This window comes from Cetorhinus maximus, chromosome 20, assembly GCF_964194155.1.
Source record: "Cetorhinus maximus chromosome 20, sCetMax3.hap1.1, whole genome shotgun sequence".
Lineage (NCBI taxonomy): Eukaryota > Metazoa > Chordata > Chondrichthyes > Lamniformes > Cetorhinidae > Cetorhinus > Cetorhinus maximus.
Genome location: NC_135898.1, coordinates 15,471,905 through 15,488,082, shown reverse-complemented (window position 1 = coordinate 15,488,082; position 16,178 = coordinate 15,471,905). Strand labels below are relative to the sequence as shown.

The window sequence follows — 16,178 nt, the reverse complement described above, 5'->3', positions numbered from 1 at the left end:
TAGGGCATCTGAAGCATAGTCCTCAGAGGCATGGGGCTCTCAGAACAGTTTCAATATCCCAGGAATACCCAGATTGCTGCGACATAGACCTTTGATGTCCATCTGCAATTGTGTCTCTTGTCTGGTTTCAGAGTACTGGGTGATCAGATTGAGGAAACACAGAGGCAAGGACTCATGGGTCACCCAATGGTCACCTCCCCACAATGGGAGCATGCCTGGAGATGGGTGCAGGGAGAGGAAATTGGCAGTAAAATCATTTCAGTGTTGGGGCCATATGTTGCCTTCACCTTGCTAAATGGTTGGGACAAGGCCTGGGTCCAGAGTTATCAAGGTATCTTCTTTACTAAATGACGCGGTCACAACAAGGGAGGGAATATGAACAGAGGTGTAAACAAGCTCACTGTCAATGAATACATGCCAATTTAATGACTGTATCAAACTAATGTTATTGATATTAATTGGGCATAATTAAACTCCTGTCTACCATAACAGTAAGTTGCATTTATACAGCACCTTTAACAGTCAAATGTCACAGGAATATAACCAAACAAAACTGGATGCTAAGCCACATACAGATATATAAGGACAGGTGACCCAAGAGGTAAAGCTAGCTACTGAACATACCTTTGCAATTACAAGGAATTTCCTTGCTACTGAATCTCTTTCCATACCCAAAAAGCAAATCAGCAGAAGTCTATCAAGCTGACTGATAAGCTGAATGTAAATTTACGTGATTGCACAGGAAGTGTGTTGAAAAGAAGCACCACCGTTACAAGATCTGTGATAAGACAACTTCCCTGACAAATCTGCCCCAACATATATAACCCAGATGAAACAGCCAGTTTCATCATAAGTGAAAGCAGCAGCAACAGGATTTTGTGATAAGCCACAGAGAAACCAGAGCAACCCAATGAAAAGGCTGTAAAGCCAGCTTGTAAAAGCCACAAAGGCTGGCAGGGAGAAGATCAGCTTTCAAATCAGGATACTTCAGCGTGGGTTCCACACCTCCCATGTCGTCTGTGAAAAAAAAACTCTCTGCTGCAGCAGGGTTGAATGTGTACAGTCATTTTCCTAAAGTGCCATGTCACTGCAGTTGTCATTGGCCATAGTATTCTTGCTTTCTGCAGCAAGGCCCAAAAAAATAACCACAGTGAAACGCCTCTCATTGCAGACATGAAAGGACCCGCCATAGAAGAACATAAAAGAACTGATTGCTTGAATACCCTGCTCCTCACGTGTGTGTGTCCTGGGAGGGTGTGTGTGTGTGTGTGAGGGAGAGAGAAAGTGAAATATGGTCACAGCCTGACAATTTCATCAAACTTAAAATGTCATGGCCTCATCCAGGAAACAAGCGAATGGAGACAATGGCTTGAAGTCTTGTATATGTACATTCTCTCCACAAAAAGGATGTTTTCTGTTTTGAGGTTGAAAGGTAATGTGTCACTTAGATCATGCCAACATCACATGGGAATAATTCAACGACCAGCTCAAATATCATAAAATAAAAGCAAAATACTGCGGATGCTAGAAATCTGGAATAAAAACAAAAAATGCTGGAAAGAACCCAGCAGATCTGTGGAGAGAGAAACAGAGTTAACATATTGAGTCTGTAAGACTCTGAAAAAGATGCTGCCAGACCTGCTGAGTTTTTTTCCAGCATTTTCTGTTTTTAGCTCAAACATCATCCCATCTGATAATCTGTAAATGCTTGAGAGTCCAAAGACTGAGCCGGTGCCTCATCAAGGTGGCTGTTGTTGAACGTTGTCAAGAGGCCCAAAGCACCTGATGACTCAGGAGAAATTCCAGACACGTTATAAAGCATGGTTCAGCTATACAAAGCTCTGGTTAGACCATACTTGGAGTATTGCAATCAGTTCTGGGCACCAAGACTTAGGAAGGATAGACAGTACTGCCTCAGAGAGAGCACAGCATTGATTTATTAGAATAATAGCTGTACTCCAAGGGTTAAACTATGGAGGAGAGATTAAACAAACTATTCCTTGGAATTTAGAAGGTTACGGGGTGATTTAATCAAAGGTTTCCATGATATTTATGGGAACAGGTATGGTAGATAGAGAGAAACTATTTATGCTAGTTGGAGAGTCTAGAACTAGGGGATAGAGCGTAAATACTAGAACCAGACCTTTCAGAGGTGAAATTAGGTAACATTTTTATACACAAAGGGTAGTATAAGTTCGTAACTCTCCACCGCAAGCTACAATTAACACTGGATCAATTGTTAATTTTAAAACTGAGATTGATAGATTTCTGTTAAGCAAAGGTATTAAGGAATATGGGCTAAAACAGGTCTAAGGTGTTCGGCTACAGATATGCCACGATCTCACTAAATGGCAGAACAGGTTTGTCGTTCCTATTTAAGCAGAAAGTCGGCCCCTTTGGCCCAACCAGTCAATGTTGGTGTTGATCCTCCACATGAGCAGTAGTTCAATCACATAAGCCCATTCCAGTTCCCATATCTGTTTTGTCTTACGTTCGGGGTCCAAATGGGGTTTCTTTAGGGTTTGCCTGTTACCCTAAGACTGTTATTCATAAAAAACATTCTTGTTTATCCACAGATCTATCTACATCTCAGAATCTCTACATGAAGTTGTACTTCCGCTTCCCTCCAGATATGTTACTGAATCACGTGACATTGCATCATTCTTACATCAGTATCAGGCTCCTGACGTTAACCCTTTACTCTACAACACCTTTTCTTAAATGTTGACATGATCTCTGCTACAATCACTAACTCTGGTAGTGGAAGTCCAGCCCCCAAACCCTCTTGTAAAAACAAATCTCTGACTCTCCGTCCTAAATCTATTTAATTGACCATCTGTGTCTCCTCATTCTAGACCCCTCAAACATGGGAAACAGTCCATTGATATCTAACACTGTCCCATCCCTTCATCAATTTGAAACAAAGCTGTCAAATAAACCTACATCATGTTCACACCAAAACAGACCCAATATTTTTCTTTGTCTGATCCCTAATCAGACCGAGGGTGTGGAGACATTAATAACTGTGATAGCACAACCATGAAAAGAAAGAAACACCAAAATCTGATAGTGTTTCTCTCACACAAACAGATTGTGCAGTGACACCTAGGGGGTGCAACACTTGGTTGGTTTTATTGACACGTTCCTGATAGAATACACATTTTACACTTTGTACCACTTCAGCACTTTGGCACACTTGTGGTTGGAATTACAGCAACTGTACTAATGCTTTCAGCAGTCTTGGTCCCAATCCCTACAGCCTCAGTTACACTCACACTAGGGCTTTCTTCTCTTGATTTTGGGGGGGTGGGGGCTAAGGGATCTGTAGTCCAACAGCATGAAAGGCAGACACTCTTCACACTCTCAGGACATCACAAAGTGCTGCACAATCAGTTCAATACGTCTGGAGCTCAGTCACTGTTGTGGTGTAGAAAAATAATTATACATTTGGAATGTCATGGACTTACTGCATCTTAGACTTTTCTCAGTTGAAGGGGCAGGTTAAAGAAGGTGAGGTGTCTTGTGTGAAGCTGCTTTTATGGGGGGGTGAAGGGGCTCTCCTACATAATATTGGTTCTCAGGAGGTGGGCATCACTGGCATTTGTTTCCCATCTGAGGTCAAGTAGAGAAGGTGGGAGCAATTTAATGCAACTGAGCTGTTGGCTCTTTTCAGCACACTTAAATGTCAAGCACCTTGGTGAAGAACTGGAGTTGCATATTGGTATAGACAGCAGGCTTCCTTCACTAATTAGTCAATCAGTTGGGTTTTACCACAATCCGACAGCTTTAACGACACTTTTACTGATGCCACTTCTTTTAATTTCCAAACTGGATTCAGTTTTTTTTTTAGTTTCCAGATTTAAACTGAATTCTGATTCTGAAACTGCCAAGGTGAGATTTTAACATAGGTTCACTAGTATTAGTGCAAACCTCAAGTTTACTGCTCCAATAGCATACCAACTACACACCCCTCTTCTTTCCCCACTTCTCCTGCACCTTTGCTTACAGTCTCTCATTCAGCTGAGATGATAAAACTCAGTTCAGCAGTGAAGGGGCAGGATTGGTAAAGAGCCAGTGCCTCAGAGTCAGCTGAGCTGGGGCCTGTTGCTCAGATCTGTTGTACTGTAACATTTCTGCTTTAAGGATGAGTTGTTCTAGTATTAACAACTAAGCCTATCAAAACACGATTCTCTAAAAATGTGCAAATGGACTTCAGATTTGGGTGCAATGCTTCCAATGTCGAAAAGTTACCAATACAGGCTGTTGAGGCCCATAGATGAATAATAACCACCTGGACAAAGTGCCAGAGAGGGCCTATGGAATCATGCCCTAGCAACAGTATGGAAGAGAAAACGAGCACGAATTACATTCAGGTCGTTGTGATGTACTGAACTTAGGAACAGGAGTCGGCCATTCAGCCCTTCAAAATTGTTTCATACTTTTCATTGCCTCAGGACCTCCATGTTCACCACATGAAATATGAAAGGGAGGTAGAATGACATTCCAATGAAAAGCAGTCAAAAACTGTTTTGACTTCAAACAATTCACATGACTCACACTTTGTCTTTAAGATTTGTAGATGCTCTATGCAGTTCTTTCAGGCATGTTTTTAAAAACTTATTTTTAAATCATATATAAGCACAACCCTTGGCCAAAGCACTTAGCATTCTAAGTATTGCAAATAAAAAGATATTCCACTAAGTTGTTTAGTGTTATCATCTGTCAGTTTGCCAAAGCAAAACAGCCACGCCAAGTTCAGAAGTTAGTTATTCCAAGAACCTTCAGGATACCACAGAATACAATGGCATAGTTACGAAAGGAAAACTTGCTTGAGCAAGCGCTGCAACTTCGTGATGTTCACCCAGATAAGTCAGCACATTCAAATCCCCATCTCTTTATGGAGCAGTTTACACTGGCCCTGTCAAAACACCTGACTCCCGAGTTAGAGTTTCAGGTGACATTTAGATCTTAGCTTCCCTTCAGAGACATGATTTTGTTCATCTGATCTCACTTCACGGGAGAGTAGAATGAAGATGGGAGGGGGAGGGGAAGATGAGATTGTAATGTAATGTCCTACAGGGTAACAGTGGCTACACTTCAAAAAGTACTTGATTGTCTGTAAAGTACTCTGGGATGTCCAGAGGTCCTGAAGGGCACCATACCAATGCAAGTTCTTTCTTTTTGTGTGAAGGTAGCAGGAAGAGCTTTTCCAAGGAAAATCTTTTTGGGGCAAAACCAGCCAGTATTTGTAAGATTGGGGGGTGGGGGGGAGGTGGGTGAGGCTGCTCTGCGATAATTGCCAAACTAAGGGGGAAAGTGCATGTGGGATAGAGGAAATGGAGTAGGAAGCAACAAGGGGTTTTCATCTTCACTCCAGACAATACACAAGAAATGTCATTGTAAAGTAGCACTAGGAATCAAGGCAAGAAATTCACTAAAATCATTCAACCATGGTATCGGTTTCTTTCTAATCAATCTAACCACCACAGCTGATTAGATCATTATTCTTTACAATCTTAAAGCTCTTGGTTCTAAATGCAGCCACATTTCACTTGGTAATTTCAAAATTGATGGCATAAACACTGCTGATCCCACAGCTTGTTGCATTTTTCAGGCAGCATTTTGCTTATTTTAAATGCCTTCCCACACTGACTCAGCACATTTCTCCAGAAAATCACTGAGTCACACTTACAAGGATGGTGCGAGCTTTATTCCCCACTCTATTTTTGACCCCAAGGAGGGATTAGATATTCTTGCTTAGAGATGGGGTTGAAAAATCGGCCAGAATTCCTGCCCCTAACTGCTAGTCAGTGAATGTAGCAAGAGGAACAAACAGGAAAACGTATTTAAAATAAATGAAATGGGTCAAATAACTGTAAATATTCAGAGAGAACACTGCTTGCTTTTCAATCACAGTCTTTGAAAAAAGGTAGAATTTCAACTCCAAGGAAAAGACCTGAAAACAGAACTCTGTCACGTGCTTGCAACAGTGTTTAACAGTCTACTCGACACAATGAAACTCTTCAAAGTACTGCATGATACAATCATTTCTTTTTGGCAATAGACTTCTCTCCCTACACACCCTCCCAGCTCCAAACATGTCACTGCGTCACTGCAAGAACTGCCTTGCTTTGTCTAGTCACCATTTTAACACCAGATTGTTTCATCTTTTTGTGCATGAGGTTATGGGTTTGAGTACATCAAAACAGAGCTGCCCTGCAGAACAATAACACCCTTTAGTGCTGTGTACACACAGAGGCATCTTGATAAAAAGGAGCTTGTGGTTGCCAGACTGACAACACTGGCTTCACCCTTTCTGACAGCAATGTATTGTGAGATTGTATAGAAGCAACTGATCAAACTGGTTCACCTCTATCAGTTGGGCATAAGAAGGCTCTAAAATCTTCACTTCAGTGGAGCGCTGAGGGAGTATTGCATTATTAGCAGTTCCACCTTGTAGAACTGTCTGTCAGGTTATCCCAAGGCACTATTTGTGCCAAGAAGAGAGTTCTTATCCTATCCTTGCCAAATATATGTCCCTGAAGCAAAACATCAAAACTAGATTAACAGGTGATTTATTGCATTGCTACCTGTGGGACCTTGCTGTCCGCAATGTTGGTTGCTGCGTTTTCAGGCATAATGTCCAAAGTTATTGCTGTGAAGCAATTTAGGACAGCTGCAGGAGATACAAATGCAAGATGTCTTACATACGAACATATGAATTAGGAGCTGGAGTAGGCCACTTGGCCCTTGAGCCTGCTTCGCCATTCAATATCATGGCTGATCTGAATTTAACCTCAACGCCACATTCCTACCTCACCCCGATAAACTTTCAACCCCTTGCTTATCAAGAATCTATCTAGTTCTGCCTTAAAAATACTCAAAGACTCTGTTTTTACTGCCTTTTGAGGAAAAGAGCTGCAAAGGCTCACGACCCTCTAGGAGAAAATCCATGCCAAGAAATTTCTACACATTTCAAAATGTGCACTTTACACACATATCTGCTTGTGTTGTTTCTGTGAGGGATATGTATTGGGATCACTCGAAAGCAGGTACCTTGAATTATTTGAAGTCTTGCTATTTTTCCTCCTTGAGCTGCCGCGAAGCAGAAATATAAAGGTAACTGTGCAGTAACTAATGGATTCAGTGATGCTGTTAATGATCTAAGAAATCTATGTAGCTAGAGACCTCACCCATTACACACACACACCCATGTGTCTGAGTGTATTCAACGACTGTGTCACTGGGCATAGCTTTAATCTTGATCAGCGTTTTATTTTTGATTAGTACCTTTTCACACTGACACTCGTATATGGTCTGTATGTCCTGCACAACAAGTCAAGAGTATAATGACCTGCTGAGTTTTTCCAGGTAATTCTGTTTTTGTTGTGAAGAGTATAATGACGTGGTCATAATAAAAGAGTGTAAATATACATCCAGTAATATGCTGTTCAACCACTGCAAGTATGAATTTGGCCCCATTTTTAATATTCTGTTAAATTTCCATTGCATTCTTGCTTGTGAAGAGTGCATTATACTTTGTAACCTGAAAGCATTGTAAATAGGTTCAAGCAGCCTTCATAAAGGTCATTTAAAACTCTGCTGCCCGTGTTCTCACTTGTACCAAGTTCCATTCGTTCATCACCCCTGTGCTTCGTGACTTAGACTGGTTCCTGGTCAAGCAACACCTTGACTTTAAAACTCTCAACCTTGTTTTCAAATCCCTCCATGGCCTCACTCCCTCCCTACCTCCGTAATTTCCTCCAGCCACTCAAACTCCAAGATCTCGGTGCTCCTCCACTTCTGAGCTCCTGAACATACTCGATTTTCACAGCTGCACCATGGACAGATGCATCTTCTACTGCCTGGGTTCTAAGCTCCGTAATTTCCACCATAAACCACTCTGACTCTGACCTCTCTATCTCCTTTTAAGACGCTCCTTAAAACCTGTCTCTTTGACCAAATTTTTGTTCGTCTGTCCTAATATCTCCTTATGTGGATCAGCGTCAACTTTTCTTTGACAATGCATCTTGAGACATTTTACTACGTTAAAGGTACTATATAAATACAAGTTATTGCTGTTGTTGAACTGTAATGACCATTACTAACTTTGATCGATCGTCAGTGAAAATGTTCACCTTTCTCTTGCATTCTTTTTATCTTTCCTTAAGTCTTCACAGTTACTAAGTGGGTAGGTGGCCAGCTCCTAAGTCTCCACCACGGCCAGCCCTTAATAGGTGATCAGGAAGGTTGTGAAAAGGGACAACCAACTCCTCCCAATCTTTCCCTCTCCATTTTAATCCCTCTTCATTTTAACTTTCTGCCAGTGTTTCTCCCTAAGTTTGTCATGGCAGCACGAGCACCTCAAGGACTGCAGTGCTTCAGAGAGCGGGATCATTACCCCAAGCTTAGGTTCACAAAGAACGGCACCTTGTCAGCAACACCCACAGCTGCCAGTTGTCACAACCTAATTTAAAATCACAAAATCAGACAAAATAAGGTTCTTTCACATAAAGAAATACCACATCGATCTCAACAGTACAACCAAAATAACCACTGACTTATATAATTTGTGGAATTTGCGTTGATTTAACAGGAGGCAGTGCATCATCTGGGTGATATAATTGCCTCATGGCTTGCATGAAAGTTATGTGGTGTCACACACCCGTTGCTGTGGGTGGGGTATTACTAGCAGTTCCCCAGATTACAGTTGAAGCACAGTCAAAAACTAGGAACAGGAAGAGGCCATCTAGCCCTTGAACCTGTTCAAACATTCAATGATATCATTAATAATCTGCAATCTAACTCCGTATATCACTTTATCTCATATCCCTTGGACTCTGTGGTTACCAAAAATCTTTCAATCTCAGATTTCAAATTAATAATTGACCCTGTCACCAATTGCTGTTTGTGGAAGAGAGTTCCAAACTTCTACTACCATCTGTGTTCCCTAATTTCACTCCTGAAAGGTCTGGCTTTATTTTTTAGATTATGTGCCCCTCATCCGCAACTTCCCAATCAGTAAAAATATTTTCTCTCCATCTAATCCAGCCAGTCCTCTTAATACTTTGAAAATTTTCATCTAATCACCCTCCTTGAACCTGCTAAATTTCTGGGGATACAATCATAGTCTGTATAATCTCTCACTGTACTTCAATCAGGTATCATTCTGTTAAACTTATGCTGCACTCCCTCCGAAACCAATATAGCCTTCCGAAGGTGTGGTGCCCAGAACTGTCGACAACCCTCTCTAGGTGTGGTCTAACCAGGGCTTTATATAGTGCAAGGATGACTTCTGCCCTACTTGTGTTCTAGCCATCTAGCTATAAAGGCCAGCATCCCATTGACCTTCTTCATTATTTTATGTAATTTTTAAAAAATGACATTTTAATGCTCTGTTGCCCCTGGACCCCACCTTATCCTCCACCCCCCCACCCCCGAGTCTCTTGACAGGACTTGACAGTGCAGAAATATTTTCTACATTTATGCAAAAAAAAACTGGTCCCTGTCACAAATTTGGAGCTTTGCAGCGCTGCATGCTTGTCACGTTACCACACTGTCAAAAAGACTAGTGTCACAAGCCTCTAAAGTCGCAACCCATGAGTTTTTGTTAACCCACCCACCAGCAGGCATTGCTTGATCTTCACAACTCTCGTATGGAATCTCTTGCGTTAAGTTGCAATGTTAACAACTGGTCAACTGGTAAAAGGGTTTCTGCACTGAGATTTCAATGCTTAATTATAGAGTAAAAATGGGGTCGATTAAATGGTGCAGCAAGGGCAGCACCCAGTAAAACGTAAGTTCTTTGCAATGTTTGCAATGAAAATGACCCCCTGATCTTGCAACCTAAACCGTCTCCTCTCTACTGGCTTCGGCTTAAATACGATCGGAGGAACCTGGGCGCAGCGCCTTGAAAAATACAAATGTTCACACACTGCACAGGAGTAAAAGGATCGTTAATCATGAACTTACCCAGATGAGAAACGGGAATCTGTTGCATGCAGCCTCTCAGCAGCCCGGCAACACTGAGCGTGTCTGATCAGAATGTGGAGCTGAAACTCTTTTTTGCAAAAAAAAAATTCTACCCTTTTTGCAAGGGGTGGGGTGCGGGGGGGGGGTTAAATTGGAGATTAAAATATATATTTCTCTCTCTCTCTCTCTCTCTTTCGCTTTTTCCGGGTGAAACTTACATGAAGACAACAGTCACCAAAACTAACCAACCAACCCAGCCCGGATGTAAACGTTAACTATAAATGGAAACTGGTAACTGTAAGATCAGCGCTGTTTTTTTTTTCTCTGAAAAGTGAGGCCAGTGATCAGATTATTTGAGCTGCAGATGTTAAAAGACGAAGGGGGAAGAAAGCGTCTCAAAAGAGTTCTACCTAGTTTCTATGCAACTTAGGGTCAACAGAGAGGAGCGTCATTGAATGCAAATAAGTAGTAGAGTTTAAAGGGGTTGGACTTAACTGGTGGGTGCGGCTTAGTTAAAGATAAAGACTTTTTTTTCTGACTTCCCCATTTTTGAGAGCCTTTACAAAACTTTTGCAAAAAGCTGCGGCCAGCGATATTTCTTCTTTCCCCAGAAGTTTTTAGTAAATTTCCTAAGACACAATGATTAACCGAGACATTCCGGACTAGAGTGTGCTATTCTCTGCAGTCTGCAGCCGCGGATCCCTGAATCTTGTTTGCATCACCCCCTTCTCTCTTTCGCAGTCGAGAAGGCACATTGTTTGGGGGCGGGGGGGAGGAATACAAACTGGAATCGCGTTGGAGAAAGGCCCAGAGGGGGAAATAAATTACTGTAGGTGCTGTTGTGATCCGAAATACATGGCCTGAAAGGGCAGTGAAAGCAGATGCAATAGTAACTTTCAAAACTCAACTGGGGCAAACCCTTGGAGAGAAGACAAATGCAGGGCAGTGGGGCTAATTGGATGGCTCCTGCAAAAGAGCCAGCACAGGCAGGATGGGCCGAATGGTCTCCTTTGCTGTACCTATGACTCCAAGGTACACTTGCACCAATTTCTACCCAATGCAGCGAATCAGCCAACCCGGCCACGCAGCTGGTGGTGCAAAATTAGTTATTTTTTAATCTCCGTAATAAAACCCACCATTGGTGCAGTCACCCAGTGCAGGGAAAATGAGAAGACGTTTCAGAAGATACAACTTTTTATTTTATCTGCTCACATATGATTGCAGGTGCTGCCACATTCTCTCACTCTCCAAGTTAAATGGTATCCTAGGCAAGAAGTGTTGTAAATATATATCTGGCAAGGTTTGGGGAATTAATCATTGGCAGAATTTTGCAGTTTTGATGCACCCACAGCTTAAAAAGCACCATCGCACATGAAGTGCGGCCAACTTTCAAATGGCAAGCAAGGGTCCGGCTCAAAATGACACCTGAGGCTTTTTGGAGGCCCCTCTGATTCTCCCCATCCCCAACCTGTATCTGCCCTGTGTCCTTGCAACCAGAGCAGTTCATCAGAAGAACCGACGGTAGAAACCGTCCGTGCTGGGCAGAACCATGGAGGCCAATGCACAGATCCATGGTCTGCATAACGGATGTGTGAATTGAATAGATGTGTCGACGGGTGCACTGTTTGGGTGTGTGACTGTGATGGGTGTATCTGCTACTTGTATTCCATGTCAGTGTGTTGAGATTATTGAGTTTGGGCAGTCTCGACTATTTGATTTTATTTTAGTTTCGGCTATGAAAGCTTTCTGCAGCTGAAGGGGACCCGTGAAGTGACCAAAATCGTCCATTTTTGAGCAAGCTGAAGGTGGACCTCCAACTGTAACGGGAAACAACGCTGGGTTGACAACTGGAAAGATGCGTATGTGTTAAATTGTGTGTGCCCCCATGTGTAGCATAACTGTAAATATCTGTGCTAATACCAGGTTTCTAATAAATTCTACTATGGGAGTTTTTAATGCAATGACTCCTTGAAGTGTTGTGAACACCCAGCAATTCAGTTTCAGGTTTTGTCTTCCTAACATTGGTTATTGTATGTCTGGAGACAGCTCCATGAGGTGTGTAGCGCTAGAATGATGCGCTTGTGGTTATAGATCTGTCACTGGTATGAATAAAATGAAGTTCTGAATAGGGATGTTACACAAAAGGCTTATTTCACAACATCAAAGTGTGGTGGAGTGTAATTTTTCCACAACAGTTTGGTTCCAATCTTCAAAATTACCTAAGTGACAACACAGCTTTGATGTAAATGCATAACCTATACATGTATCTACCATGGATGCATTATTTATGTTTACATAGTTGTGCTTTTGTGTATTGTCTATATATGTGCATTTATATATCTGCAGTGCCATTTGTAATTATATGTTTCCAACAAAAGAAAACTGAGCTGTCCCACAAATTTCCTTTTTTATAAATTTTTTTTCTCTCTGTTGAAACAGATTCAAGCAGCACAGATGACTTCAGATTGCTATGGTTACAGTAAAGGTAGGCATTGTGCCCTACATAAACACTGGTGTGATCGTATGCACTGTAATCATTCTGTTCAAAAAGCCTACCTGCTGAAAATCAGAAGGCCATTGAATATGCTACGTGCTTGTAAGCTGTGATAAAACTATTGAAGGGCGTGAGGTTTGTAATCTGAATTTAATACATCTGGTCAATAATTCATCAGTAAGAATTTCATGAAATTAACTCCTCCATCATTCAGCACTAAATGGGATGCTTGTTAACTTGGATTATTCTGTGTCCAATAGCCCTTAGGTTTTTTTTTGGTGTCAACACACTGTTAGTTCTGTGGAAAGCCTCAAGACTTAATCTTAAGATGCTGGAGCCTTCTTATTTGTCTCGAGGAGTGCACAGTGTCTAGACTGTTGTCTGTTCCTGGACGAGATCAGCTGTATTTTCAGCAAGCCCAACCTCCAACTCTAGTCCCCCAAGACCCAAACAACTGAGCTACTTGTGGTTAGACATGGCAAAGTGTTATCTCAGACAGAAGCATATGAGTTCATGTGAGAAAGCCAGGGCTTTGGTCTCTGTGTTTGACGTCAATGCATTTTCAAGATCAGACCCAAAAGGTGTCGTTCAGCGAGGCAATCCAATTCTATTCCCGTGAGAGCCAACACACTGAGTTACTTATGCTTAGAAGTGGCAAAGCATACCCAGAAGCAGTTGCAACTCAGCTCACGTAGCAGACACTCTTTCTGGTTAGATGCAACCTTCAACTTCCTGTTCAGTTCACTCAGAATTTGCATTTGGCTGACCAGGTGCCTGAACACTCCTCATTTAAACTTTTATGAATATGAGTGAATCTGAATTCACCCCTGAGTATTGCTATAATTGGTATACAGTTACTGTCAAAGACAACCTTGTGAGGTATACAATTACTACTCCCTTCACAATGTCCCTCCAAGGCTGATGGAAACTTAGCCCACTTCAACATGAAAGCAATTTATTTAACATTGCAAATTGCACGTGATAAGCAGTCATGTGAGTGATACAGCACTATCCTAGTGTTGTATTATTATTTTGTTACCTTAAAATTTGACTACTCCAAAGCTCTCCTTGCAGGCTTCCCATCTTCTACCCTCGAGAAACTGCAGCACATCCAAAACTCTGCTGCTACATATACTAACTTGCAGAAAGTCCCATTCATCACCCCAGCCCTCTGACTTATTATGGTTCCTGGTTTAGCAATGTCTTGAATTAAAAATTCCCATTCTTGTGGTCAAATCCTTCCAGGGCCTTGCCTCTCCCTGTCTGTAACATCCTCCAGGCTTACAACCCTCCGAAATCTCTGCACTCCTCCAATTCAGGCCTCATGTATCCCTGATTTCCTTCTCCCCAACATTGGCGGCCATGCCTTCAACTGCCGAGGTCCTAAGACCTAAGGAATTCCGAGCCTAAAGCTCTCTACCTCTCTCTTGTCCTTTTGGATGGTCCTTAAAGCATACCTCTTTGACCAAATTTTTGACCACCTGTCCAAATATCTCCTTACCTAACTCGATGTCAGATTTTGTTTGATAATGCTCCTGTGAAGTACCTTGGAGTGTTTTGCTATGTTTAAGGTACTATGCAAATGTAAATTGTTGTTGCTGGCTATGTTTGCCTCTCTGTTCTCCTGTACAGACTGTACCAACATGCGGAGGTACTGAACAGAGGATGTGTCCTTCCCTATGAGGGAGGGAGGGGGAAGGAAGGTTAGAGAGAGAACTACAATGAGATCACACACAGCCTGGGAAGAGTCTGTAAGGATCATCTCCTCAAGAGGCACTCAAATATGATGCGGAAAGAAGGGGGGAGAAGTAAGAAAAAAGTTTTTGAAAACGCAGTCATGTGTTCCCATAAAAACTGGACCGGGAAGTTGAGGATTGGCTGCCTCGCTATCTAACGAGTCAGCATTTCTTGTGCTTCAATCAGCTGCTTACCTGTTTCTGGTACAGTTCCATGTTCACACACTCTTCTTGCCCTCAGGGATAACTGATTTGAGGTTGAAACAAAATCAGAGAATGCTGGAAGTATTCAGTAGGTCAGACAGCACCTGTAGAGAGAGTAACAGAGTTAAAGTTTCATGACGATGGCCTTTCATCAGAACTGGTGAAAGATCTGAAATGTTAACTCTGTTTCTCTCTCTACAGATGCTGCCAGACCTGTTGAGTTTTTCCAGCATTCTCTATTTTATTTTCAGATTCCCAGCCTCTGCAGTATTTTGCTTTTGTAATTTTGAGATTGCCCATTTTTGATGCAGAGTTCAAAGCAATGGAAGCATTTTTCTTGGTTAGTGGAGGATGCAAAGGAGTGTGCTGGGGTTGGGCCTGTGTGTGCAGCTCATGAATAATCATTACAGCAGCTCACCACTTAGTTACATATGTTTACTACTTTATCATAAATGTTTTCTCTCCTGTGGAGATTAATATCCCACCTCCTGTCTTTTATTTCTGTGAATAGAGGCTGTGAATTGGCACAGGATGATCCCATTTCACTGTGGCTCCACTGATGTATAGCCCGTTGTGTGGGGTGGTTGAGGGGGGGAGGTGGGGGTGGGGGTAGCTAACTGAGATGTTCTCCTTCATTTGTAGTTGATCTTGTAAAATGTGGTAAATCCTCCTAGAGAGAGGTGGGGGAAAGGACAACATGAAATACAGCAAGATCATGTATTATTATCCCATAATTGGTTGCACACGCGGCTTCGTTAGATCTGACTTTCCAAGAGCCTCAGTTTTATTTCCTTCCCTATTATTTTTTTCTGACTGCAACTCGTGCCTGCTGATGATTCAGCTTCCCAGAAACTGCCATTTTTACAGCTTTTTCCAGCAGAATTCAGCGCAGTGTGTTTGACTTAAGCAGCAATGGTTGTCGTAGTAACTGCTGTCAGGTCACGTAGCAGTATTTCAGCTAGCTGCAGTGTTATCTTCAAAGTTTACTCTAGTTGTCGGCCTGTAGCCCTGTATTTTGCCTTGATTTTTTTTCCAATTGCCTGAGAATAAGTGAGCAGCTTTTATGCAACTTTGACTTTATACTAACAACACTTTATGCATACAGATTATGTAATGTATTAAGTTTACCAATGGAGAAAACTGATGCAGCTATAGCTCCCCTGGTGGCTCAGTCAGATGTGGTACAGAGATGAGGTATGTTCGAAGTTCAATCGCCAGTCTGATCTCATTTGGATACCAGTCATCATTGACTTTGTTTTCATATTTTTTCTTGGAATGTGAGCAACACTAGCAAGGCAATCAATACTTATTGCCTGTCTCTATAGAGAGTTACATAGAATTAACAGCACAGAAACAGGCCATTCGGTACAACTGGTCTTTGCTGGCATTTATTTTTCACACTTGCTGTCTTCCACGCATTTCTTCTCACTATCAACACATCCTTCACACCTTCCTTCCTCATGTGTTTATCTAGCTTCCCCTTACATGTATCTATGCTATTCGCCTCAACTATACCTCGTGGTAGTGAGTTTCTCATTCTGACCGCTCTTTGGGTAAAGAAGTTTCTCCTGAATTCCATATTGGATTGATTGATTTTTTTATTGATGGCCCCTAGTTCTGGTCTTCTCTGCGTCTATCCTATCAAATATCTTCGTAGTTTGAAAGGCCTCTGTCATAATATCACATTGCTGTTTGTGCACAAATTAGCTGCCACATTTCCTACAGTACACAATTATTACACTTCAAAAGCATTTCATTGGCTGCAAAGCACT

General features: G+C 41.9%; 1 protein-coding gene across 1 annotated transcript in view; it reads right to left on the bottom strand.

The window, feature by feature from the left end:
• The window catches only part of LOC144694890 (pleckstrin homology domain-containing family A member 2-like), a 103,968-nt gene extending 93,571 nt beyond the window's left edge, over positions 1-10,397 (bottom strand). The window contains exon 1 of the mRNA XM_078565621.1: positions 9,973-10,397. The gene's annotated coding sequence lies outside the window, so the exon portion shown is untranslated. The remainder of the gene's footprint in view (positions 1-9,972) is intronic.
• Positions 10,398-16,178: the final 5,781 nt, after the last annotated feature.